Source organism: Gekko japonicus, unplaced genomic scaffold, assembly GCF_001447785.1.
Source record: "Gekko japonicus isolate JY-2015 unplaced genomic scaffold, Gekko_japonicus_V1.1 scaffold548, whole genome shotgun sequence".
NCBI classification, from domain to species: Eukaryota; Metazoa; Chordata; class Lepidosauria; order Squamata; family Gekkonidae; genus Gekko; species Gekko japonicus.
The window spans coordinates 325,649-351,766 of record NW_015169791.1 but is presented as its reverse complement, the minus strand read 5'-3'; positions in this window follow the sequence as shown (position 1 = coordinate 351,766).

The following is a 26,118-nucleotide window of genomic DNA, read 5'->3' as shown; positions in this document are numbered from 1 at the left end:
CCAACCCACTCCAGGCTTTCCCAACAAACCACTGTCAGCTTCCCCCCCCAACCCACTCCAGCCTTTCCCCGCCCCCCCCAACCCACTCCGGGCGGCGATCGGAGGTGGGAGGTGTCTGCATGAGCCGATTTAATGTTTACAATTTTTTATTGCCGTCATTATACATATGACAAACAAGAAGATTATGACATCTAACTCCTCCAGAGAAAACAGTGGACTATGTCATTATACCCTGCTTAGGTCACCACAGCAAATTGACCCTGTTTGCCCAAAGCCAGAGCACTCCCCCAGAGCCTTTTTCTAGATCTCGTTGTATTGTTTTCACAACGGGCTTTACTGCTAGTAAAACAAATAAATCTAAGCATATCCAGCATAGCTAATACATAGAGTCAAAGTTCCAAGTTACCCAATATTGGTTCATATCAGACAGATCCTGTAATCTAAAGATATCCAAGGGCATAGCCCTTTTCAAGCAAAGCAGTCAAGATAGATACCACTGACATGCTTCAGTGCCAAGAAGTTACAAGGCCCTGCTCCATAGCAAAGGCTAACTAGATTTATGGAGAGGGCCTCTGATTGACCTCAGGCCTGTTAGGCCAATCAGAAACCTGAGAGATGATGAAACTCTCTATGTGTTGCTTAACACATGATGTATAGGATGATGGACTAAAGGGGGGGGGGTGAAGCCATACTGCAGTTAGTTCTCACCTCTCTTTCCCACAGGTGCCCATAACTTCATTTGCTTGGAATGTGCTAATTGGAAGAACAAAGTAAAGCTGCGCTCTCTAGCACTCACTGCTGCAAGCAATTTAGCTAGCAAGGTCACTCTGCTCTAACTGTCTCTAACCATCCCTGGTAAGATTTTTGTAGGTCTCTCTGCAGCCTGAACCAAAGGTTTTATTTCACAGAGCAAAGCAAGGAACCATTTTTCTTTATAAGAAGTTTACAAAATTATGCATGGGATAGAGAAGGTAGAGAAAGAAGTACTTTTCTCCCTTTCTCACAATATAAGAACTCATGGGCACTCAATGAAATTAATGAGCAGTAGGCTTAGAACAGATAAAAGGTAGTACTTCTTCACCCAAAGACTAATTAACACATGGAATTCACTGTCACAGGAAGTGGTGGTGGCGGCTACAAGCATAGACAGCTTCAAGAGGAGCTGGATAAACATATGGAGCAGAGATCCATGAGTGACTATTAGCCACAAGGTATAGATGGAACACTTTGTCTGGGGCAGTGATGCTCCGCATTCTTGGTGCTTGAGGGGCAACAGTGGGAGGGCTTCTGGCCCCGTTGGTGAACCACCGGATGGCACCTGGTTTTGGCCAGAATGTTGAACTGGATGGGACAATGGCTTCTTTTATGTTCTTATGACTTTAAACCTGGAAAGATTTACTTTCTGGACACTGGGATTTATTCGTGAGTTAAATGCATTGGGATTACAACCCACATTTTGCATAGTAGAACCTTCCTGAACCTCTGCCAGCCATAGTAAATTCAGATGTTTCCACTGAATTTACTGTTACTGTACCAGAAACATGTACAAAGAGGTCAACTTTAATTAAGGAAAAAGTAATAGCAAAGTCACAAAATGGAATAATTGTGCTATCATGCACAGTGTCATAATACCTAAGTGCTTAAAATGACACCAGAACAAGAGAAGACAGAAACATCAAATTATTGATCAAGCTGTGCTTTCAAATATGAGGCCACTTCATAATAATAACTATAATTATGTTATCAATATCTAGCAAGTATAATCTGTCAAGAATAATTGTGCTAATGTGCACCACCAAAGAATATTTCCATTTCATTGTCTAGCTATATTCTTTCTTTCCACACGCTTCTCTGTATGATTCTGAACAAATGGCACTGTTTTCCATGACTCAGAAAATAACTTTCCAATGTGTAGAGAAATCTGTGGTGTCAATGGGAATCCTGAACAGATCAAAATCTTGCATTTGTTAGATGAAGAATGAAATGCTGACTCTCTGTCACTACTCCTATCCCTCACTATTACCCTCTTTCTCATCAGAATAACTGCTGTATTAGAAAGGCCTTCCATATCAGTTATTCCAATCCATTGGATAGTACAGAATGCCTCAAACCTGAAACCTGAACAGGCTAGTTCGTATGTTATGAGAATTACTTCAAGTAGAATCACACAGTGATCCCTCTAAGCCACATTCACCAGGAAGCCCCACTCAGCAGCAATCTGCCCATTGCCCATTTTAAGATTACAGAAGTTATAGTCTGTTTAGGATGGGAACTGCTCTGCTCAGTAAGGAAAAAAAATAGAGGGAACATTGTTGACAAATAGGGATTCTTGAACTTCACAAAGAACTTATTCAGCAAGCAAACATATCATTTTTGATGGACATTATCTCTCATGCACTGAGCCTCTGATCTTCCCATTCAAGTAGCTGCCCACAATTTGTGGAGGTGGACTTCCCTTGTGCCTTGTGGCCACATAGTGGCATCTGCACAGTATGAGAAATCATTTCTTTCCTTGGATCATGAATAGATGAGTCAGCAAGTCAGGTAGGAAGGGGCCATGACTCCCCTAAAATGTGCATGTAGAAAATAACATTTATAACATGGACTTTAATGAATTACAAATGGTAAGATCTTTAAAACAGTGTTTATAAATAACTGAATGACTGGTTTGCCCACTCATTATTTAAACAATTGGTTGTGAAGAAGCATGCAATGGCAACAGGTTGGGGATTTTATTATGGGGGCACTGTGTGCGAACAGACATGTATAAAACACTGCTCATTGCACTGTGCTGTACAGTTTGAATACATAAAAAGCAGCTCAATGAACAAGCTTGAGCTGCTTGCAAACAACCAAACTACCCTGCAAAAAAGCTGGCTCCCTGCTTGTGACCAGCAAACAGAACACAAGCCAAACAGATTGGTACATTCCCATTTGTCAGCATCCCTACTAATAACTCACTGAACAGTTACCTTTTTTCTGTGTCCTAAAGGTAAGTCATGTGGAGGAGTTCACAAGTGGCTATTCCCTCCTTCTTCTTCCATCCAGCTTGCTCTTCTGAGATTACAGTGAATGTGGGAAAGTTGACACATGAATCAGCAGTTCTCATAATGTTTCCAGCAACTGTTTGCAGAATGACACAGATAGAGAGAAGGCAAGCAGGATGCAATCTGTCTACTATTAAGGTTAGTTATCTTCAAAGGGATCTTCAAATGATTCAAACAAGATCCCCACAATGTGGTGGCAGGAAATTACTTCCTGATACTGCAGACTAACAAACAAGCCCATCAGCTGTATATGTTTGTTGAACCTCTCCAAAGAACATCTTCCTTGTATTTAAGACAACCCTGTTCAATATTCCGTGGCTTGGATGGATGCAGATCACCATGAACTAAGCAGAGTCTATGGAAGGTATCTTTGCTGAATCTTTCCCTTCCCCATTCTGTCTATGAATCGCCCCCCCTCTTTTGTATATGTTCTTGCATGAATTGAGGAACAGTGGCAAAGGGGAACAGTTTCCACCATTCCCCTCTTCCCACTGGAGCCCCCACACTGTTAATTCAATTGTGAATCAGATATCAGCGATCAACCTTCATAAGCATCTCTGAGACAATACTCTTAGGCCATTCTGACATTCATCTATGAATCACATAAACATATGCAAGGCATTCTAACTGTGGCCAAATGACTACCTCATTCACCTTGGAAGGTTTCGGGAACATAGCTGTATCATTCAACCTTAATTTCTGAGCTGTAGAATTAGGATAAAAGTGGCCAGTAAGAACAGTAATGCTCTTATTTAGTGAGCACAAAAAAGAAGATTGTAGAGGCTCTGAACATTAAAATCGCTAATGATTCATAACAGTCTCATGTCCTATCCTGGCTGGATGCCTGCAGGGCAAAGTCATGCAGAAATAAGGCTACCTGTCTACCCTTGGGAGGAAAACTTTACTGGAAGTGAGCTGCACGGCCTCATATAGTCCAAGGGTGAGTATTTGTTCCAAGAGCTGCTAGGACCAGACTGAGCTCAGAAAGAACCAGTTAAGCCCCACCCTCCCAGGACATGGAGCATTTCTTAAAGGGCCTATATTTGCATTTAGAATCCTGTGGCACTTTGTGTGGAAACTGAGGTTTGGTGATGATGACTTTGGAGGCTATTGGGAGAAGCAGTCAGGCTGTGTACTGGGGGGATAGAGGCTTGGGCACTGACTCAACAGCTCAAGCCTAGAGACACTATTCCTCCCAACCAGTTTCTCCCTGGATGGTTTTGTTCTTGTTTTTGTTTAGCTCAGTAAGTCCATTTGGGCATCCAACTAGATATCTTTTCCCCATTACTCCTGGGCTAGTTTCATGGGCTGCACTGGATGGTTCCTCATCTGACTCTATGTAAGGCTTGCTGGGCAATGACATGATATTTCTATTCATTTAATGCTCCCAATGGAAGTCGGAATCCATTTTTTCCATTTCATTTATTAGCTTCATTGACCCAAGGTCTTAAGCCAAACATGCGAACAACAACTATAAAACGCATTACATAAAATTACAAGAAATTTAGGCAGAACGTCTTTACAATAAAAGCTAATAAACATGCTCTCGATCAGTAATATCAGACCACATTTTATAAACTTCAATGAATTCTATAAAATCCCATGATATTATGGAAATTAGTTTTAAAATTTTAAAATTGTATACAAAAGGTACTTATAACATTTCAAAGCCGCTTTAAAAATAGCACTGTCGAAAGATATTTTGCCACCAAGCGAGTCGTTTCAGGGTCCTCATCAGCTAATAGTATGGTTATCACCCAGGGTACCATAGGGAGGTGATATCTTTGTAAAACAGGAGTAATCCAGCAGGATCTGGGGTCAATCCATTGGTGGCAAAATAACATAAGATGATCTAAGGTCTCTATTGCACCTGATCCACAATCACACAATCTATTTGAGTACTGTATTTTAGCAAAACGGCCACTTAGCTCTACAGTTGGAAAAACATTCAACCTTGCAAGCGTGAAGACATATCTAGATCTGGGGGATGTAAGGAAGCTCATATATGAGGGAGTTTTCTTAGGTGGAACAATCCCTAAGGCAGAGTTGGAGCATACTCGCCTAGCACGAATTGAAGTGCTGAGTCGGTCAATGTTTGTCACCCTCAATCTCATCAAATTTAGCGCTTCTTGATAATTTAAATTATTAAGCACCGTAGGGGCGAGACCAATCCACTCCAGCTTGTTATCTATATGTTTTGCCCATGTACATTTATAATTATCCCCTTTTAAAAGATAAAGAAGACCTCCTTGAGCATTAGGTGTCATATAAAGAACTTTCAGTCTCAATTTAAAGGCTGCCTTCCAGGCTCTTGACTCAAAGGAGCATTGTGCGAATTCTTCTCTAAGTGCCGTCAGAATAAAAAGGAAATGAAGAAATTTCCCTTACCACAAAGGCCACTTCAGAAGCTGCACACAGAGGCATCAATCAAATATTGTTTGAGTCTGTTCCCTAAAATGCAGCACAGCAGCTCCCAGGGTTCACTTCTCCAGCAGCCTGGTTTCAACAGGACTGCAGGAGAAGCAAGCCCAGCCAGAGTCAGCCATGCCAACGGGGAGCAGATGGTTCCCCACCAGCTCAGCTTTGCGCTGGTTTAAACCAGGCTGCAGGAGAAGCCAAGCCAGCCCCCGGATCAGTCTGGCTTTTTAAAAAAATCTGTATTTTTCAGTTCAGGTCTATTGGACCCCCCAAAAAACAGGGATTTCTGAAAAATCCCGGATCTGAATGCCTTGCCAGTATTGGGATTTGGGATTTTTCAGAAATCCTGACATTTTTTCAGGTCCAATAGACCCAAACCAAAAAAATTATGATTAAAAAATATTGCACACCCCTATCCAAGACCCTCCCAGAACATGTCTGTTGAGAGTCTGGAGATAAGCCTGTTATATTTTGATAAGTTGAATAATAAAACAACTTTTGTTTAAATTACAAATGTTTACTTTTAAATATCAACATTAAAAACATAAATAAACTGTATTTACATTTTTAACTAGAACTATTTACATATAAACCAAATAAGCTATGTACAAAGAGAACCCCAACCCCTTATCCCATTGCATCCTGCACATACTCCTCCAGGGAACACATGTCCTGGTGGAAGGACACCATCTCCCTCTTGTGCTGGGACAGGTGGGTCTCCACTGCTGCAACTGTAAAGAAAAACAGAAGACAGACAATGTTTTTGCTTGCTATTTACTTCTTATTAAAGGACCTAAATGAATGGGAGTGTCTTACATGTGGTCATGACCTGCTCCTTGAGTGAGCGGAGGTCATTAATCACCTCTGCAAAGGAGTTGGGGTTCTCCATTTCTGTTAGGGCATCCCTTCCTGCTGGAGAGCACATTTAAATCAGAATGCATGTCACATTGGTACAAGTGTATGTATGTATGTATGCATGTTCAGTTGCACTGTCAATCCAACTCTTCGCGACCCCATGGACCACATCATGCCAGGCACTCCTGTCTTCCGTCGTGCTCCGGAGTTTGCTTAATTTCATGTTTATTGCATCGATAACACTATCTAACCCTCTCATCCTTTGCTGTCCCCTTCTTCTTTTACCTTCAATCTTTCCCAGCATCAGGGTCTTCTCCAGTGAGTGTTCCCTTCTCATTTGGTGGCCAAAGTATTTGAGCTTCAGTTTCAGTATCTGGCCTTCCAGGGAACAGTCAGGGTTGATTTCTTTTAGGATTGACTGATTTGATCTCCTTGCAGTCCAAGGGACTCTCAAGAGTCTTCTCCAGCACCATAATTCAAAAGAATCTATTCTTCAGTGCTCAGCCTTCATTATGGTCCAGCTCTCACAGCCATACATTACTACTGGGACAGGCCACAGCAGAGAACTTAGACAAAACATGATCCATTGGAGAAGGAAATGGCAACCCACTTCAGTATCTTTGCCAAGAAAACCCCATAGACAGTAACAAAAGGCTAAAAGGTCGGAAGGTGTCCAATATGCTACTGGGGAAGAGCAGAGGGCAAGTACAAGTAACTCCAGAAAGAGTGAAGTGGCTGGGCCAAAGCTGAAAGGATGCTCAGTTGTGGATGTGTCTGATGGTGAAAGGAAAGTCCAATGCTGCAAAGAACAATACTGCATAGGAACCTGGAATGTAAGATCTATGCATCAAGGTAAGCTTGACGTGGTCAAAAATGAGATGGCAAGACTGAACATCAACATCTTGGGAATCAGTGAACTAAAGTGGACGGGAATCGGTGAATTTGACTCAGGAGAGCATTGTATCTATTACTGTGGCCAAGAATCCTGTATAAAGAATGGTGTGGCTTTTATAGTCCACAAGGGAGTTTGAAAGGCAGTAATGGGATACAATCTCAAAAACGACAGAATGATCTTGGTACAAGTGTGCCAATATACAAATAATGTGTTGAGAATGTCACTTATGTGTGTTGAGATTATCATTTGCGAGTGCCTCTGGCCTGCGAGACAAGTGGTGCAGCCTCCAGTTCAGCAGAAACTCCTCTTTTGGACAAAAGAGAGGCATCAGGTGGTATACACACACTGCATCCCTGATTACCTTTTTTGTCCAAGCTACCTGTACTGTTATTTGTAATGCTGTTTCTAGGCTTGGGTATTGTTGATAACCCACACCATCGCCTGTCAATTTTCAATCCAGTTTGCTTTGTAGGAGACACAATACATCAGTTTTGTTATTAACCCCTTGATGGGCCTTCCAGCAGGGTGTTTAGTGGGCCTTTTACAGGCCTGGTGTGTCTCAGGACTGTAACCTGCAAACAAAGCTTGCTCTCCTATTCTTTGTTCATTTGATAAAGGGAGAAAATTAAAAATAGTTTAAAATCGCCTCAGTGTGAGGGGTTTGTTTGGATGCTGGGTTGATGGAACCAATTTTTCCAATCTAAACTACAAACCAAAAATAAATAAATGGTAGTGTATTGGAAAGATGTTCTGTGAACTTGCTTTCTTCCAAGCCAGGTTCTTCAACTGGTGCAGGATCCTCTGCCATCTTCTCCTGCACCTCTGGAACCTCCTCCTCTTCCTCCTCCAGTTTGGTGTAGTGAGAGCCAGTTTGGTGTAGCAACTCTAACCTGGGAGAACCAGGTTTGACTCCCTACTTTTCCACATGCAGCTGCTGGTATGACCTTGGGTCAGTCATTAGTTCTTTCAGAGCTGTTATCTCAAGGGCAATTCTCAAGAAGCTCTCTCAGCCCCACCTACCTCACAGGGTGTCTGTTGTGGGGAGGGGGAGGGAAAGGAGATTGTAAGTCACTTTGAGACTCCTTCAGGTAGTGAAGAGCAGGGTATAAATCCAGTCTCTTCTCTTCTCTTCTGCTTCTTCTTCTCCAGCTCTTCTGCTGCTGCTGCTGCTGCCTGGCCATACTGGGCTGGCAGCCGGTATCTATGCTGAATGACTGTGTGGGATTAAAAGGAAACTTGATGCGGAAACACTTTCAATTCCCTCAATGGTTTTGCTTCATCAGCCCATTTGTTTGTTACAGAGCATGTGCCTTTTTTAGCAGCATGCTACACAGCCAACAGTGTATATATAACAGGTAAAGAACCGTGGAAATCTCTTGTTTGGCACTGGGTAATGCTTTTGTTTCTGTGGTGTACAAGTGCACATTTGTGATGTACAATTGTACAAATACAAACAGGTCCCATAAAGTACTTAGAGGTCCCTTGACCTTATTGTGAAAATGTGTTTTTACAGGATTTATTTTTTTAGATTGCTAGTTGGCAAAAATTGGTTGGGGGGAGAGGTTGAGTTTCTAGAGGATCACCTTTGAGGTGAGCTCAAATGCCAACTGTGTCTGTAACAATGAGCATGATGACAACATTGGCAAACTGACTCAGCCACTAGAGCATAATAGGATATAGCATTGGCCAATTAGGGACCCTCCCACGTGCGGGATAAGTCAGGCAACCATTAGGTGGCTAAAGCTGAGAACCAGGAGTCTCTCATGGTACATAGGAGCCCTCCAGACAACACAACATCCTCCTGCACATCTGTAGAGATAAGCGTTACAGTAAAGGCATAGCAGCAGGGATAGGAATGCAATAACAATGAACAAGACACAGAATGAACTCCCCAACCCCCATGGCAGTTAAGTAAAACAATATTGGAAAGAGGTCCAGCTGATATTGGTACAAATAACTAATTTGCAAATTCCATTAGACCTGGAGGTATTTTTATTAAATATACTTCCCAAAAACTGGAAAAAAGATGAAAGATACATAATATCACATTTACTAACGTCAGCAAGAATAGTGCTGGCAAAATTTTGGAAGAATGAAATGGCACCTCACAAATGGGACTTTATTAATAAAGTAATAGAGGTGGTCAAAATGGATAATTTAACTCATAAACTCCACGGAAATATGAATTCAGTATTTCAAAGAGTATGGTCAAATGTATATAAGTGGTTGGAAACCAACACAAATCTATAATAAATATATGTAAAAAATTATGAATCTATAAGTTTAAAGAATCAGGTTATATGAGGAGAAGGATCTGTTATATGTTCTATGTTATGTTTTGTTCTGTTTTGTTTGATGTATGTAATATAGAAAAAAATTATATAAAAAAACTTTCTTAGGCTGTTTCATCGCCTCAAATTCTCTCCCGTAGAGAGAGATTTGGCAGGGGACTTTCTAGTCTAAGGCATGAGGGGGTGGCAATCCCCTGGTCAAGGTTAGCTGTCCTGAAGCAAGGAATTTTTTTCCAGGAGCCCAGACAAGACTGTAGAGTCACACCGAGCACAAGGTGAGCCTTGTTGAATCCATTAGAGTCAGAAGAATACCACCTTACAATGTATAAGAAAGAACTAAAAGCTAAGTAATTTAAATTAATACTTAAAACTCACCGAAAGTAGGTCCCGGGGGGAGAGGTGTGGCTCATGCTGAAGAAGAGGTTTGTCCCGATTGGATATGGGAGCTGGGATATAAAACTCAAAGCGGATTATGAAAGGAACAGGGTTAAGAAGAGAAAAAGATGAGTTAGCAATGGATAAAGCGGCACTAATTATAAGATGCCAAAACATACCAGAAAATATAGAAAAAAACCTTAAGGAGGAAGTGACTCAAAGTATAGCAGAGCAGCTAAAAATAGGCAGCAAAGAGAAAACAGCGAGTGAAATTGAGCCATTGTATAGGAGAAATTCTGCTTATGTGAGGAGGCACAAAAACATACCAGAAAGAAAAAAAACCTTAAGGAGGAAGTGACTCAAAGTATAGCAGAGCAGCTAAAAATAGGCAGCAAAGAGAAAACAGCGAGTGAAATTGAGCCATTGTATAGGAGAAATTCTGCTTATGTGAGGAGGCACAAAAACCCAGGGAAGTGTGCATAAAATTTTATAGGAAGGAAATGAAAGAAAAAATACTCAAAGCCTCTTATGAAAATAAAGTGACCATCCAGGGTGAAGAATTTTTAACATTTTTAAAAGAAATCCCATGGAAAGTAAGGGAGAGAAGGGCGCCTTATTTAACATTGACAAACCTTCTGAGAAACAATGGAATTATGTTCAGATGGCTGATACCAGAGGGCCTGTTATTCACTCATGATAGTAAGAGACACAGGATAGATTCTACATTTAAAGTCGAACATTTTCTTGAAAAATATGGTGCGGAATTAGGATGGCCAAAAGATGAAGTGGATGAGGAAGAGAGAGAGGAAGAAGTGGATACTGAGGAGGACATGATGGAACAAGAAACGACTAAAACAAAAGAAGCCACACCAAAAAAAGGAAAGAGTAAACCGAGTAAGGCAGCTTACCAAATTTTAACTAGGTTTAAGTATAGGAGTAGAGGAAAGAGCAACAAGAAATAAGTATGCCAATTAAAAAACTCAAACTCATATCAATAAATATAAATGGCTTGAATAGCCCACAAAAAAGAAGAAAGCTTAGGAAAGAAAGAGAAAAGTGTTTTATCATTAAGCTAAGAAATGAGAAGAATGAAGAGAAATATAGATTACAAGAACTTAAAAATATAGTGGAAAAATATTATAAAGAGCTATACCAGCAAGATATACAAGATAAACAGCAAAGATTATCTAGAAAAAGGAAACTATAATAAATTTGATGACCAACACAAGAAGATTTTAAATGAACCGATTACGTGTGAGATTGTAGAAGCAATTAAGAGACAGAAAAAAGAAAAAAGCACCTGGTCCGGATGGCCTTCCAGTGGAAGTATATCAGATTTTTGAAGAACAGATAGGCAGGCCATTAAAAGAACTGTTTCAAAAGATAGGAAAAGTAGAGAAAATACCCGAGTCGTGGAATCATGCATTAATTACTCTAATACATAAACCTAACTTGGACAGAAGTGAAATTAAAAACTATAGGCCTATATCTTTATTGAATGCCGATTATAAAATATATGCTAGCATTTTGGCCTATAGATTTAAAAAGGTGTTATCCCAAACTATTCACCAAGATCAAATGGGTTTTCTGCCAAAAAGATAAATGAAGAATAACTTACGTATAGTTATTGATGTATTAGAATATTATAAATCACATTCTGAAAAAGAGCTTGTTTTAATGTTTCTTAACACAGAGAAAGCTTTTGATAACTTATTGTGGGAATTTTTATTGCAGAAATTGGATAGATCTGGTTGTGGTCAGTATTTTTTTACTATGATCAAAGTCATTTATAAAAAGCAATATGTAAAAATTCTGATAAATGGGGACACAACTTACAATATAGAAATTCAGAAAGGTTCAAGACAAGGTTGCCCGCTATCGCCATTATTGTTTAATTTTGTGTTAAAAACTTTGAATAACTCAATACGAGAAAATGTCCAGATAAACAGCTTAAAAACAAAAGGAGAAGAATTTAAATTATTGGCTTTTGCGGATGATTTGTTATTTATATTAGAGAACCCTAAAACCCTAAAAAGATATAGGCCTATAGTTTTTAATTTCTAAACTGAAATGGGGTCATGTGGACTACTTGGTGGAGTGGGTGGACTTTGGGCCGCAACACCGGGAGCGGGTGGAGGCTGAAAATGTTCATGCCCCTTGTCTCCTGTGTGAATTCCATTCTTCATTTTCTGAGAAACTGGGGGGGGGGGCTTTGGAGGGGCATAATGTCAGCTGATGCTGCCATGAGCTGGGGTGTGTGACTCTTGTCTGTGCTCACTTCCCTCCCCCCATGCATTCTCTAGCCTGGTGCATATCTTGCAGGTGGCCTTGGAGCTAGAGGCACTTCTTCCCTAAGCTTCCCACTGGGAACCTAACGGTTCTGTATTAGAAGAAGAAGAGAAGAAGAGATTGGATTTATACCCCACCCTTCACTACCCAAAGGTGTCTCAGAGCGGCTTACAAACTCCTTTCCCTTCCCCTCCCCACAACAGACACCCTGTGAGGTGGGTGGGACTGAGAGAACTCTGACACAAACTGCTCTTTTTCAAGGACAGCTGTGCCAGAGCTTGTGACTGACCCAAGGTCACATCAGCAGGTGCAAGCGGAGGAGTGGGGAATCAAACCCGGTTCTCTCAGATTAGAGTCCGCACACTTAACCACTACACCAAATTAGCCACGCTTGTAGGTGTTTGCTCATTGGCCTGGGGGTGTCAGGGGGTCTCCTTCGAAGATGATATTTCCCTGGGTCCTGCACAGTTTTCATCATTCCTGACACAAGATGTTAATGGTGTCTCAAGTACTATCTATCTCACTAAACTGGTATTCCTGCAGACCTGGTGTTGATTGTGATTGACTGGGAACCCTGACACCATTTTTCAATGAAATTGGTTTGCGTAGGGCAAATTTCTGTTTGTAGTAGGCAATCAGTGATTTTCTCCATTTGTAAATGATCCCAGATCTTTGAATACCAATCAGACAAGGTGGGTATTGTTTGTAGCTTCCAATGTTTTGCTATTACTGTCTGGGCTGCAGTTAATAGGCTGTGCATTAGTTCCCATCTGATCTTTGGTATCATTGGGTTGTCTTCATAATGCAATAGGATCCTTTCAGGGGTTAATTTGATGGAGTGCCCAGATATTTGCGTGATTTGTTGGCAGATCTTTTTCCAGAATTTTTCTAGATGAGGACATTTTCACCCAATGTATAAATGTTCCAACTTCTCCACATCCTTTCCAACAAAGTGCTGTGTTCAAGGGTAAAAAGGGTAAAAAGTGAGCTGATTTTGGGGGAGTGATGTATCACCTAGATAAGATCTTATAAGATTGTGGACGAACATGCACTGAAGACAGAGAGGAAAGAGAGGTGCACCATATGGCTGACCAATCATCATCTGTGAGTGTCCTGTTGCATTCACGTGCCCAGGCTTTTTGGTAAGTCAAAGGTTTTGAGGAACCATGTTGGAGCAATATTAGATATATTTTCTCAATGAGACCTCTTGATTCTGTCTTGCCATCGTTTAGCAAGTCTTCAAATTCAGTGGGAGGGGAACTTATTATCGTAGGGAGACGTAGTTGGGTAAACATATTTCTCAACTGAAGATAAAAGTACCATGGAATTTTGCTTTTCAATTTCTGTTTGAGATGTATCTTTGGCGCTAGACCATGATTTAGTATGATATCTTTTAAATGTGTAGCACTGGCTTTTCTCCAAATTGAAGCAGTGTGCAAATAATTTCCTGGGAGAAATCAATGTTGATAGAGAAAATATGAAAATCTTGAGATTGTAGGGACCAGTCGTTGTCGATGGGTGTCCCATATTTTGAGGATACTGGTGATAAAAATGCTGCTGCAAAGTCCAGAGGGACGTAGTTTGGGAGTAGTCCAAATTGCCTCTTTGAGTGTAAGCAGTTGAAGAAGTGGTGTTAATGTTGATGTCCAGTTTGACTGTTTGTTACTTCTAGGTATCTTGATGATACTGGACAATAATATGACTTTGTAGTAAGTGGCTATGTCTGGGAAGCCGAGACCTCCTTGATCAGTTCGCAGCCTTAGAGTTTTGAAGCCTACTCTCAGATGTTTACAATTCCAAAGAAAGGTGTTCATCACTGATTGCCAATGACGTAATGCACTAGCAGGTATCTCAATTGGTAAGGTACGACTGAGCACAGATTTTTAAAAAATAATGTACAGTCTTAGGCTGCTTTCAAAATAAGCACAGACCTGCGATCAGCTATGCTCATTGCTGTAGTGTAGTGCTGTAGTGAGCTTTGTACCTGATGCGACTCAGGTAAAAGAATTCAAAATATTGGGGAAAATCAATCAGAGGGACCACTCAAATGTGGGAAAGAGGTAACCAATAAGGGGTGAGACACTACACCAGATACAACCTTCAGGTGTTGTGTGAAGGGCTATGATTGGACTGGACTTTAATGGAGATGGAGCTACCCCTTTGAGCATGCTGAAGCACTGCAACACTTCAGCACATGCACAAAAAAAGCAGGGGGGAAGAAAATTGATCCTAATGTGAATGAGAATGGATGGATCCGTGACGCAGAAAAAACATGTGAACTGATCGCACCAATGCCGTGATCATCACAACTGCCATGACACCCATGAAAACCCGAAATGTGGCTGCAGTCTGGAAAATGTAATTTCCCTTACCACAAAGGCCACTTTAGAAGCTGCACATATGTGCACCAATCAAATATTGTTTGAATCCCTTCCCTATAATTTTTTTTCCAGTACAGATAATACTTATTTCATTTAAACTCAGAATGTTTGCCTGGGGGATTTTAACTTTCCCCTAGCAAATTCAGGGCTTGAAAGGAATTTGTAGTGGAACCACTATCAAATCTAAATCCAACAGCCTGCTTTATTGTGTCACCTGTTACTAAAGATAAATATGCATTGCTGTAAAACAAGCGAGGTTCCACATCCTGTGCAACAGAAGCACTACAGGCATTACCGGCATTGCCTTGCATCACAGATGCAAACTAAAGGGATTGCACTTTGAGATTGCTGGTTCCCCCCAACAGCACAGGCCATGTAATCAGAGGGCGATTTCGCACTAGAGCTGCCTCGCGGCACAGCCGCCGTTTGCCCCGACACTATTTGTCAATTTCACACCCGAGGCTGTGGGGCTGCATTTGACCCGCAGCTTCGCCCGATTTCCTTCGCAGTTTCATGATCCTCAAAAACCAGGATCACGAAACTGCGGAGGAAATCGGGTGAAGCCATGAGTCAAAATGCAGCACCGCAGCTTCGGGTGTGAAATTGACATGTTTGTGTCGGGGCAAACGGCGGCTGCGCTGTGAGGCAGCTCTAGTGCGAAATCGCCCAGAAAGTTTGTGGCAGCAGTGCATAAAGCTGCTTGACTGGTATGAAGTACAGATTTGTTGAGCCCTGATGCATTACTTTGGAAGATGACAGAATAATCATCAGACCAGAAGCCTAAGGCCTCAATGCCTTCATGGACCTGCATCTGCAATCCCTTAAGGGATGCTATTATCCTTGACCCATAGACTTTGCAGCTGGAGCAGAGGACATGGCACACTCCCTGCAAACACAATGGATGGCCTGGCATGTAGGAGCCTGAGCCATACACATGAGACAACCTAAGATCCAGTGTGGTGTAGTGGTTAAGAGTGTTGGACTCTAATCTGGAGAACTGGGTTTGATTCCTCATTCCTCCACATGAAGCCTGCTGAGTGACCTTGGACCAGTCACAGTTCTCTCAGAACTCTCTCAGCCCCACCTACCTTACAAGGTGCCTGTTGAGGGGAAAGGAAGGGAAGGAGATTGTAAGCCACTTTGCGATTCCTTAGGGTAGAGAAAAGAGGAGTATAAAACCATCTCTCCTCCTTCTTCTAAGGCGTGGTGTCATCCATAAAATCGGGGATGCACAAAGAACAGTAAGCCTGACTCTTCTGCATCCCACCAATGGACCATGCTGCAACTAGAATGGGGTTGACCTGCAGCCACTGCAAATCCCCAGTCAAGATAAAAGTTGTAAAGTTGGCTCTTTAATGATCGTGTCTACTTGTGTCAGTTCTCCTTATTCCTTATCCACTTGCAAAGTTCACTTTGCTGAGGCAAAGTTATCAGATCAAAGATGCAAAGGTTTCAGTTAATGGTACTTGTATCCAAGGAACTGCTCAATGTCTCAAATGCATATTAGAAAGTATCTTCAAAAGAATTGTCCAATAGTTTCATTTATGTACTTGTGTAATTATAGCCCCCAGATTTATCTCCCAAACCCTTCTTTATTTCTCCTTCACAAAGGAAGGTTATTCTGCTTTTATTTTCTGCTGTGCAGTAGAGTTCCTATCTAGGAGCTTATTTTGACAGAATAAGAATCAGGGCATACTCAGTAAACAATATAAAGAACCTAGTTTTCCAGTTCATCTCCCCCCCCCCCTCACTTGGTCAGAGTAAAATTACAGGCTGGTATGAATATATTGATTTGGAAAGGAGCAGATTGTATAACTTCTCTCTTTCTCACCAGACACAATAGCCTCCTGCTGTCTCTTGCAAATGTAAATCTTAAAACATCCCTTTTTATTAAGAGAAAATAATCTTGCTTTCAAAGCAAGGAGGACACAGGAACCTAAATTAATCTGTGTGAGAGGAAAATGCTCCAAGTGTTTAGTTATTTCTCCCTATGATTGTGGACAATTTGTTGCATACATTAATGTGTATATATATTTATTATAGTTTTATAATTGAACCTTCATGATGTGATGTACCAGTAAGAGGTTTGGAAGGGGTAGTGGAGGGCTTTCTTGCATATTTTACGGCACACACTAAAGCATAGTATGTTCTGGTGTCAAATATTGCTGAAGAAACAGAGGTATACAGATGCTTATGCGTCTGTTTCCATATGCTACATAAAATTGCCAAAGTGGATGTACAAGAGAAAAAGAGAGCATGTCTCTGAGGGGTGCCTCACCCATATATTCTCAACTAATGAACAATCTTGCAGATTTGTTGTAGGCTGAGGCCTTCCATGTTTGATACATCTTGAGGAACTGTAAATACAAGCAGACCCATTTTAAACATGATAAATGTTCCTTTCCAAATTCCAATCATATCTGTTCTTAGTTACAGCAATTTCCACTTTAAAATAAAAAAGAAGCAGTCGTGAGCTTTAGACACATATCATTTTTAAGACTCAGAAATAAAGACTTGGACAAAAGCCAGTACCTTGAATTGTGGAGATACCCATTCCAAGAATATCTTTTATAGTTATCACCTTTCACTTGTCACCAAGATCTATTAGACTCTCCAGTAGTTTTACCATTGAAAAACAATTTTATGTTTCATTATTTATCCAATATTTTAATGCAATCTATCATCTTTTTCCCTCGTATTACTTAATGTGCTCTTTTGGCATAAATCCAAAAATGTTATTGAACTCAGCATTAAACTATTTTCCCCCTAACATCTATTTCTTCCACAGCTGGATCAAAGGTACTGGAACCATAGGAAGGCATAAAAGTACACTTGCAAGTGTTCAGATGCACAAGGAAGCAGAGACAAAAGCAGGGAATACCTTGCTCGTCATGCTAGCCAATGTATCCATATGATAAATTTTCCAGTACATCCAGTAATGGAACATCATCTCTATGTTCCATTAAGATAAAGCCATTGCAACCATTAGGTTAAAGATCATTTATTGTGTTTTCTGCCTGGGCTCTTAAAAATCTGCTTGCAGCTAGCCAGAGGAAGGAATTTTCTGAGACTTCCTGTCCAAACTTTCCTGGCCCATTTCCCAGCTGTTCCTCCTCAGGAAACTAAGGAGTTACTCTGTTTCACATTGCATTGCCAATCTCCACACTCTGTCCCATTACTCATGATACACACTACTCTGCTTATTGTGATAAGGAAGCAAGCAAAGATACCTTGAGCTGGAGATGAAATTTCACAGGTATTAAGCAGGGCACAGTGTATGCAAAGCTTTTATTTTCTCCATGCACACACACACTGGAGCCTGCTGCTTGTTTTCAAAGGCTGCACAGGAGTGCAGAAGGAGTCAAATGTCAGCATCATATTCATCATTATTTGCTCCACTATTCATATTCTCATTCTCTGCCTACTACTGTGGATACTCACTGCCCATCAGAATAGACAATACTGAGCTACGTGGACTTAGTAGGAGGCAGCTTTATAAGTCCTCTTGGCAGCACAAAGTTTATTTATTTATTTTTATTTTATTTAGTTTTGTATTTATACCCCGCCCTCCCTGCGAACGGGCTCAGGGCGGCTTACAAGAGGGCAAGATATGTCCATACATAAAAACAGGATAAAAACAGGAACCCAGCAGGCAGCCAGAGAGAGCAGTGCCTCCAGTGGAGAGCCCACTGAGCATCAACCACTAGGGACAGAGGTGATGGTGCTTGCTGCTCCTAATATATGTGGATTAAAACCCTAGAACTGAACTGTGCTGACAGCAGCGCCTAGTTGCGTGGATGCAGGGAGTAAGAACTCCCTGGATCTTGCTACTAGGTTGAAAAGATGAATGTTATCTGACTGCTATCGGGAGGTTGAATGTTGATGTAGATTGAGTGAACTGTATGATTGCCAGGTTTGAATTGTTTTGTATTTATCTATGGAAGGGTTAGATTAGATATATAATTGTTTTATAACCATTCTGTGAATGGCTAGGCTAGATGGAAAATTGTTAGTAGCTGCTTCCTAAGAATGTTGAGATAGGATATTCTTTCTGGTGTTCGTATGTCATATGGTAGAGCAGTTAGATCATACTCTTGTATAATAGTGAGCTGGTTAGTTAGGTTTAATAGGGAATTAGAAATTTGGTACAGTAACTAGTTAGATAACTGCAGCACCAGGAGCTGAAGTTGCGTTCTGGCCCTGTGAGGAAAAATTGCCAGTTTTGATCAGCCACCAGCGGTCTGAAGCCATCGCGTATATTGACTTGTGCAGCAATGCCTGGCCAGTATATTCTGGTGCTCTTGGGGGGGGAGTACAGCGGTGGGTCTAGGCAGAAGGTCAAGGGAAGGACGCTGAGAAACAAAAGGGCTCGGCGCCCTTCCAGCCTACATCCCATCCCGAAGGATGTCAGCAGTGGGGCTAGGATTGGGACCCCCTCTCCGACATTGGTGCTGTGCAATGCCAGGTCTATCAATAATAAGACCATAGTCCTTCGGGACTGTCTGCTAGAATAAAAGGCAGACCTGGCATGTGTGACCGAGACCTGGGGGTGGGATGGGGAGACTGTAGCTCTCTCCCAGCTTGCCCCACCTGGGTTCTCAGTCCTGCACCAATCACAGACTAAGGGCGGGGGGGAGTGGCAATGTTCATTAGGGAGGCTTACTCCTTCAGGGCACTCCCCCAGCTGGAGATTACGGGCATGGAGTGTGTTGGTCTGGTGCTGGGGACCGAGGAGAGTTTGGCGGTCTGGCTGGTGTACTGACCACCTAACGCACCAGCCAGTAGCCTGTCGTCCCCGCTGGAGGCTGTATCAGGCTGGGCATTGGAGCACCCTAAACTTTTGGTCTTGGGGGACTTCAACATCCATGCTGATGATGCGGCATCCAGTCAGGCTGCGGACCTGGTGTCATCCATGGTGGCACTGGGACTCACCCAATTTGTATCAACCCCCACGCACCAGGCTGGACACACGCTCAATTTGATCTTCGCAGTGGGGATGACAGTGGGCCGGATCACTGCAATAGCAGTGCCATGGTTGGACCACTATGCCCTGAAGGCCCGTCTGAATGTTCCACCCCAACCCTGTTTAGGCAGAGAGCAGATTTTGGCTCGCCCTCGGAGCCAAATGGAAACTGTACAACTTCAGATGGCTCTGCGGGATCCGATGCCCCCTGGCGGCTTGTTGGATGAGCTTGTGGAGGACTGGCATAGCTGACTCTCCACAGCCATCGATGAGATCACTCCCCGGCGTCCTCTGCACACTCGCTCTAGGCTGGTCCCCTGGTATACCCAGGAGTTGCAGCGTATGAAGCAAGAGCTGAGACGGCTAGAGAGACGGTGGCATCATGCCCACGATGAAGCATCAAGAGCATCTTATAGGACGTTTATGAGATCCTATGAGATGGCAGTCAAGGCTGCGAAGAGTGAGTTCGGTCTCTGACAGCGCTGCCACAGGGCAGAAAGAATAGTAGAGAATTGGATATTGGTTGCAAGGCTTTTGCTAGCTATTTCGTGGACAAAGTCTTAGCGCTCCGCCGTGATCTCACCACCACAGTTGAAACAGTGAGCGAAGTTGAGGCCCCTTGCGTGCCTTCGACTCTGGGTTTAGAGTGTTTCGACCTGCTCAGTCTGGAGAAAGTTGACAGATTGCTTTTATCTGTGCATCCAACCACATGCCGCCTTGATCCGTGCCCCTCCTGGCTCATTAACGTGGGCCATGAGGGGTTTCGAGGTGTCATCAGGGAGATTGTTAAAAAGTCCCTCTTGGAGAGGTGGTTCCTAGTGGCACTCAAGGAGGCGATGGTCCGTCCTCTCCTGAAAAAACCATCTTTGGACCCGGCTGAATTGGCCAACTATCAAGATTGAGAGGGCAGTGGCGACACAGCTAATGGGCTTTCTGGATGACGTTTCTGTTCTTGATTCATTCCAGTCTGGCTTTTGCTCGGGCCATGGGATGGAGACAGTACTGGTTGCCGTTACTGACGACCTCCAGAGGCATCTGGATTGAGGAGGTGTGGCTGCACTGTTGTTGTTAGATCTGTCGGCCGCATTCAATATGGTCGACCATCAGTTGCTGACCCACTGCCTCGCCGATGCAGGGATAAAGGGGCTCGCCTTTCAATGACTTGTCTCTTTTCTCCAAGGTCGGGGACTGAGGGTGGCACTAGGGGAACAGCAGCCTGGAGGTACCCACTCGAATGTGGTGTACCTCAGGGGGCAGTGCTTTCCCCGATGTTGTTTAACATCTACATGTGCCCCCTTGCCCAGATTGCCCAGAGGCATGGGCTGGGGTGTCATCAATATGCGGATGACACCCAGCTCTGATGTTGGGCGGCCAGTCGGACTCTGACCCAGAAGATCTGAACCGGGCTTTACAGGCTGTGGCTGGATGGCTCAAGCTGAGCCAGTTGAAACTAAACCCAGTGAAGATTGAGTCAGGTTGGTTCGGGTTTGGGGATTCCTCTCCCAACCTTTGATGGGGTGCCTTTGGTGCCAGCATTGGAGGTTAAGAGTTTGGGAGTGCTCCTGGATCCCTCCTTAACTATGGAGGCCCAGGTGGCAGCTACTGCCAAGTCGGCCTTTTACCATCTTAGGCTGGCTTGGCAGTTGGTTCCCTTCCTTGACTGCGATGACCTGGCTACAGTGATCCATGCGACGGTCACCTCGAGGCTGGACTACAGTACTGCTCTCTCCATGGGGCTGCCTTTGTCGCAGATCCGGAAGCTGCAGCTAGTGCAGAATGCGGCGTCCAGGCTGTTGATGGGTCTCCCCAAGTGGGAGCACATCCGGCCAGGGCTGAAAGCACTGCACTGGCTGCCAATAGCATACCGATCCATTTCAAAGTGCTGATGCTCACCTTTAAAGCCCTATATGGCCAGGGTTTGACATACCTGAGGGACCACCTGTCCCCACATAGGCCCCTAAGAGCACTTCGGTCTGGGACACAACATCGCCTGGTGATTCCAGGCCCCAGGGAGGCAAGGCTTGCTGTGATGGGGGCCAGGTCCTTCTCAGTGGTGGCTCCTACCTGGTGGAATGAGCTCCCGGAGGAGATCAGGGCCCTGCAGGACCTAGTACAGTTCCGGGCTTTTATGTAGGCGCCATCACTACTACCACCATTACCACCACTACCAACGGTGTTGGCAATAAATGGAGCAAGGAGACGGCCCTACGGAAGATCTGACCACAATACAGCGCTGGGTTGGTACCACTGGACTGGACAGTTTAACATCTACTGGACACTAACTACCTCCATGAAAAACCACTTACCTCTAATGAACGACCATCTTGTTTAAATCTGAGCACTTTATTTGTAATATTTGTTGGTTTTTACTGTTTTTATCCTGTTTACCTCCAAATGCTACTTATCTACTGTGGCAGAGTACTACTACTGCTTGCTCATGCAGACATGGAAAAATAATTGCATTACCAATTTGTATTTGCATTGTGTTTTATATGAAAACTTGCATTTTATATTTAATAACTTTTGAACTTAATTCATTCCATTATTTCTATCAAAGTATGGTTAGGGGGCTATGGTGTCACACAGGGACAGAACCAGTCCCTTTCTTATTTAACTATTCTAGCCTGGCAACATACCGCAGAGCTGTTCTGCAGGCGTCCATCACATTCAATTCCTGGGAGAGCCAGGCATGCAGCAGCTGCAGTATATCCTTCTAGGGTGTTTTGACTAATCATTTTATCACAGGCAGTTTGCTTTAAAAAATGTAAGGATTCTCAACAGCCTTCAACCTCTAAGATCTTGCTCACCTAAATTAAGAAATGTAGACTCCAGTGGGAGGGTGTTATTGGTTCCCTTCTGTCATAAATATGGAATTTCACATGCCGATTTCAGCTGCTGTCACGGCTGGAACTGCACGTGAAATCTTGTCATTTTGGAAGAATTTTCCTTCTTAGCTGCCTGAACTCTCCTAACCCCAGTCACAGGCCAAGATCTGCCAGATTTTTCATTTCTGCTCCAAAAAGGCCAAGCCATCCACAAGACATCCCCCCCCCCTAAGCCTGGCAAATGCCAGAAGCAGCATCTGGAATAAGCTTGAAGAGGACTTTGGAGGCTTTTGAAAGATAAGGCTTTTGAACCTATGCAATTGCCTCCAAAGGAGAATTGGTCGACTCTTGTTAAAGTAAAATGCATACCTTAGGGAAGCAACATTAGAAGCAGGGTGCTGACAGGAATTTTTTTTTAAAGCTCTCTCTTCTTGATTCCCCTTTTCTAAATCACTTCAGTGTATCTCATGAGAGCCAACATAAATCATTTTGACACACTTTATATGCAATTCAGAGATCATCATCAGTTTTTATGATTTACAAAGCCAACACACACAATATGAAGACCTATGCATAATGTGATTATTTGTTCATCAGTAACAAAGCAAACAAAAATACCCCAAAAACGATTCTAGAAGAATAAAAATCAAAATGTGATTTTAAAAAATAAATAAACACGTAAACATTATTCTCTACTAGATGTCACGAAGTGGCAAATATGTTCCATAAGAGATTAGCTACAATCACAATTAATCATTTCCTCACGTGGTCCTTGTCTCTATGTTCAAGTGTGCCTGCCGCAGGCACCTGAAAGGAGGGAGGGGGGATTACAAGGGTGGGGATGAAGAAGCAGAGGTGGGAAGGGAGACAAAGAGAGACGGGGACAGGGAGTAGAAATCAATTTACTTGTAAAGAAAGGGACTGTTCCACCTGTTATATTCCATCTCCACCTTCAGTTCTCATCAAGTGTTGTCAATTAGTTCATGGAATGTAATTAAAGAATAAAAATAGAAGACCAAAATGTCTGATTTATAAACTGAGTTGGTTATGCCTAGTGATTCCTTTTTGGTACCGGTTTAAACATTCTGTTATTAAATTGATTAACTAATTAAATGTTGCTGCAGCCATGTCAGATGGTATTTCACATCAATTTTCTAGCAGTGATTTGGAACTTTATCTTGCTCTCTGGTGCTTTAATTTGATGGCATACGCTTTCCATTGCAATTAAGTCTGTGCCAGCTTTACCGTGGGTTTCAAGAACAATTCCAGAACAATAGAAACATCCAAGCAATAAAAACTGGGCATATCTAATCGAGTCCTATAGTTAAGACTGCCAGATGGCCCTTGTTTTACAGGATGGAGTCACATCTGAGAACTTCACAGACCCATAATGCCCTTTATTTCAGATGCCGAAGTTCAGGGGTGTCATTTTTGTTAAATGTTGATCTGAAAAGCTAATGTTCAAATGTCTTTTATAGTCATTAGAGATCAGAGCAATTCCTGTACTACTGGATGGCATGCAGCTCTCTATTTCATCCTGTTCAGATTGCTGTTTATTTAGTCATTCTCTTGGACCACTGTCCCTGTTCTGAGAGGTGGGAATGGAATCTGTCATGTCTAATGCTTTTTGTCTGGCTTACTAGTGCTAAAGAAATGCCGCATGGACTTTTTTCTTTTTTTCATCTCAGAAAATTGGATGCTGCACCAAATGAAGATTTTCATAGTAATCAAAACATGAACAAAACAGTGTGCCATTGCATTTGGGATGGGAAATGGCTCAGGTTTGCTTATTTCCAATGTAACTCCAGAACGTTCCACATGACAAAGTCTGCCGGAGACAAAAGATGGAAAGGCAGATCTATGACAAGGGATTCAAATTATAGATTGATGGGCAGTTAATGGGAGAAGTTTGGACTAATGGCTCACTTTCGACCTCAGTTCTCAGTGTATACTGTAGGAATGAAAGGTACCTTCCTGAAAGAAAACTGAGGGCCAAATGAGATGTTATGTGTGACACAAATTGTGTCAGGGGTGTCACACCCAACTCACAGTCATACATATGTACTATGGAATTTAACTTATACAGTTCTAGAGCTTTGTGAGGGAAAGGATAGGGGTTTCAGGCTTCCCTTCCACATCATTTTTGTCAGTGGAAATGGCTGTGGAGGCACAGACTTTGCTTGCCCTTTCTCCGGCTCCATGTGTCTTAGAATCATGTGTCTAAGGACATGTGAAGCCACAGAAAAGGGCAAACAGACGCTCGGAGATCGGGCACGCGAGGCCCTCCAGCTGCGTGCACTTAAGGGGACCCCCTTTAAGTGCAGGCAGCCAGTGGGAAAGGGCCCCATGCACTCAATCTTCACTCAGAGATCGGGTGTGCGAGGCCCCCGGGCTGTGAGCACTTAAAGGGACCCTCTTTAAGTGCAGGCAGACATCAGGAAAGGGTCCCATGCACCCAGCTGCTCGTAGCCAGCAGGACTGTCCCTGCAGGGGCGTGGCTTGGAGCTGGGATGACCTCAACATGATGACATCATGTTGGGGACACCCCATCCCCTCCAGGAATGTCCCCCGCTGGGGATTAATATGGACCTGGCAACCCTAGTGCAGACCTCATTGGTGTTGTCCTGGAAGGGCTTCAGGACAAGCACCATTTAGGAGAGGAGCAGCCAGTCATTCTAGCTGATGCTGAGCTCCTCTTCCCCATGTAGGATGGTCATGGAGGAGATGACATCCTGCACCATGCTCTTCTGCCCCACCAAATGCACTATCATGGCATAGGTGGTTCCAGTGGGTGGGTAGGTCCTGGATGAGCCAGTGTTCAAGTTCCCCCCCCTCCACCTGCCTCTCATGCAGCAGACAGGCAGACTTGATGCTGAAGGAGAAGTGAGCAGGCAGGCACTGGCAGATCTCCGGCAGGGACCACAGCTCGAGGGTGGCAGCATCCCAGTTGGGCCTCACAGGGCTCCTAAGCCCCAGAGCATCCCTCACCATCAGGTACAGCATGTGTGCCAGGCAGATGATGCTTTTGAGACACACAGCCCTCACTACTGGTAGCAAGTTGGCACAGGCATCCGTGACCCTGTAGCCACGGACAATGTTGCTGCAGCCCAACCACTCCCAATCATGGTGATGATGTTTGCTGCTGTGTGGTCTACATCCATCCCCTGCGCATGGAACAGAACCACTTTGTAGCCAGGTGGCAGGACTGTCCCCTCCTGGGGCTTGTGCCTAACAGTCTTGACAGAGAGGTCTTCCAGTTGCCATTAGCGGGTAGTGAGGGAGAGGTAGCAGTGCTGCCAGCTACTCCAGAGCTCCACAGTGAAATAGAGAGTTCATCCTTGCACTCTGTAGAACTTGGCCTTGTCCAGCACCACTGGATCATGAGTACCAGTGAGCCAAGTGGTACAGCAGCCAGTGAAAGGCTACATCCTCCACAATGGGGAAGGGTTGGTCATCTACAGCAATCATCTCACCAATTAGGTAGTGAGTGTTTCCTGAGCACTCCCCTTGCCCTTTTGGGTGGCACTGTCAGCATCCCTGAGAGGACTGTTGGAGGGTGGCATGCCTTGGGGTCCCAACGATGGCACCCAGAGTGCAAGGAGCTTTTCTCAGAGGGGCTTCCTGCTCCCCCTCCTCTTGCCCCTGCTGAGAGGGAGTGGGTATCTTCCTCCTCCCACTGCCAGCCAATCTTCCTCCAGCAGTAGCAAAGTGGGGTGCACAGGTTGGACTGGAAACGGGGCTCCATGATTTGAGCAGGTGGGATTAGGCACAGCTACTTT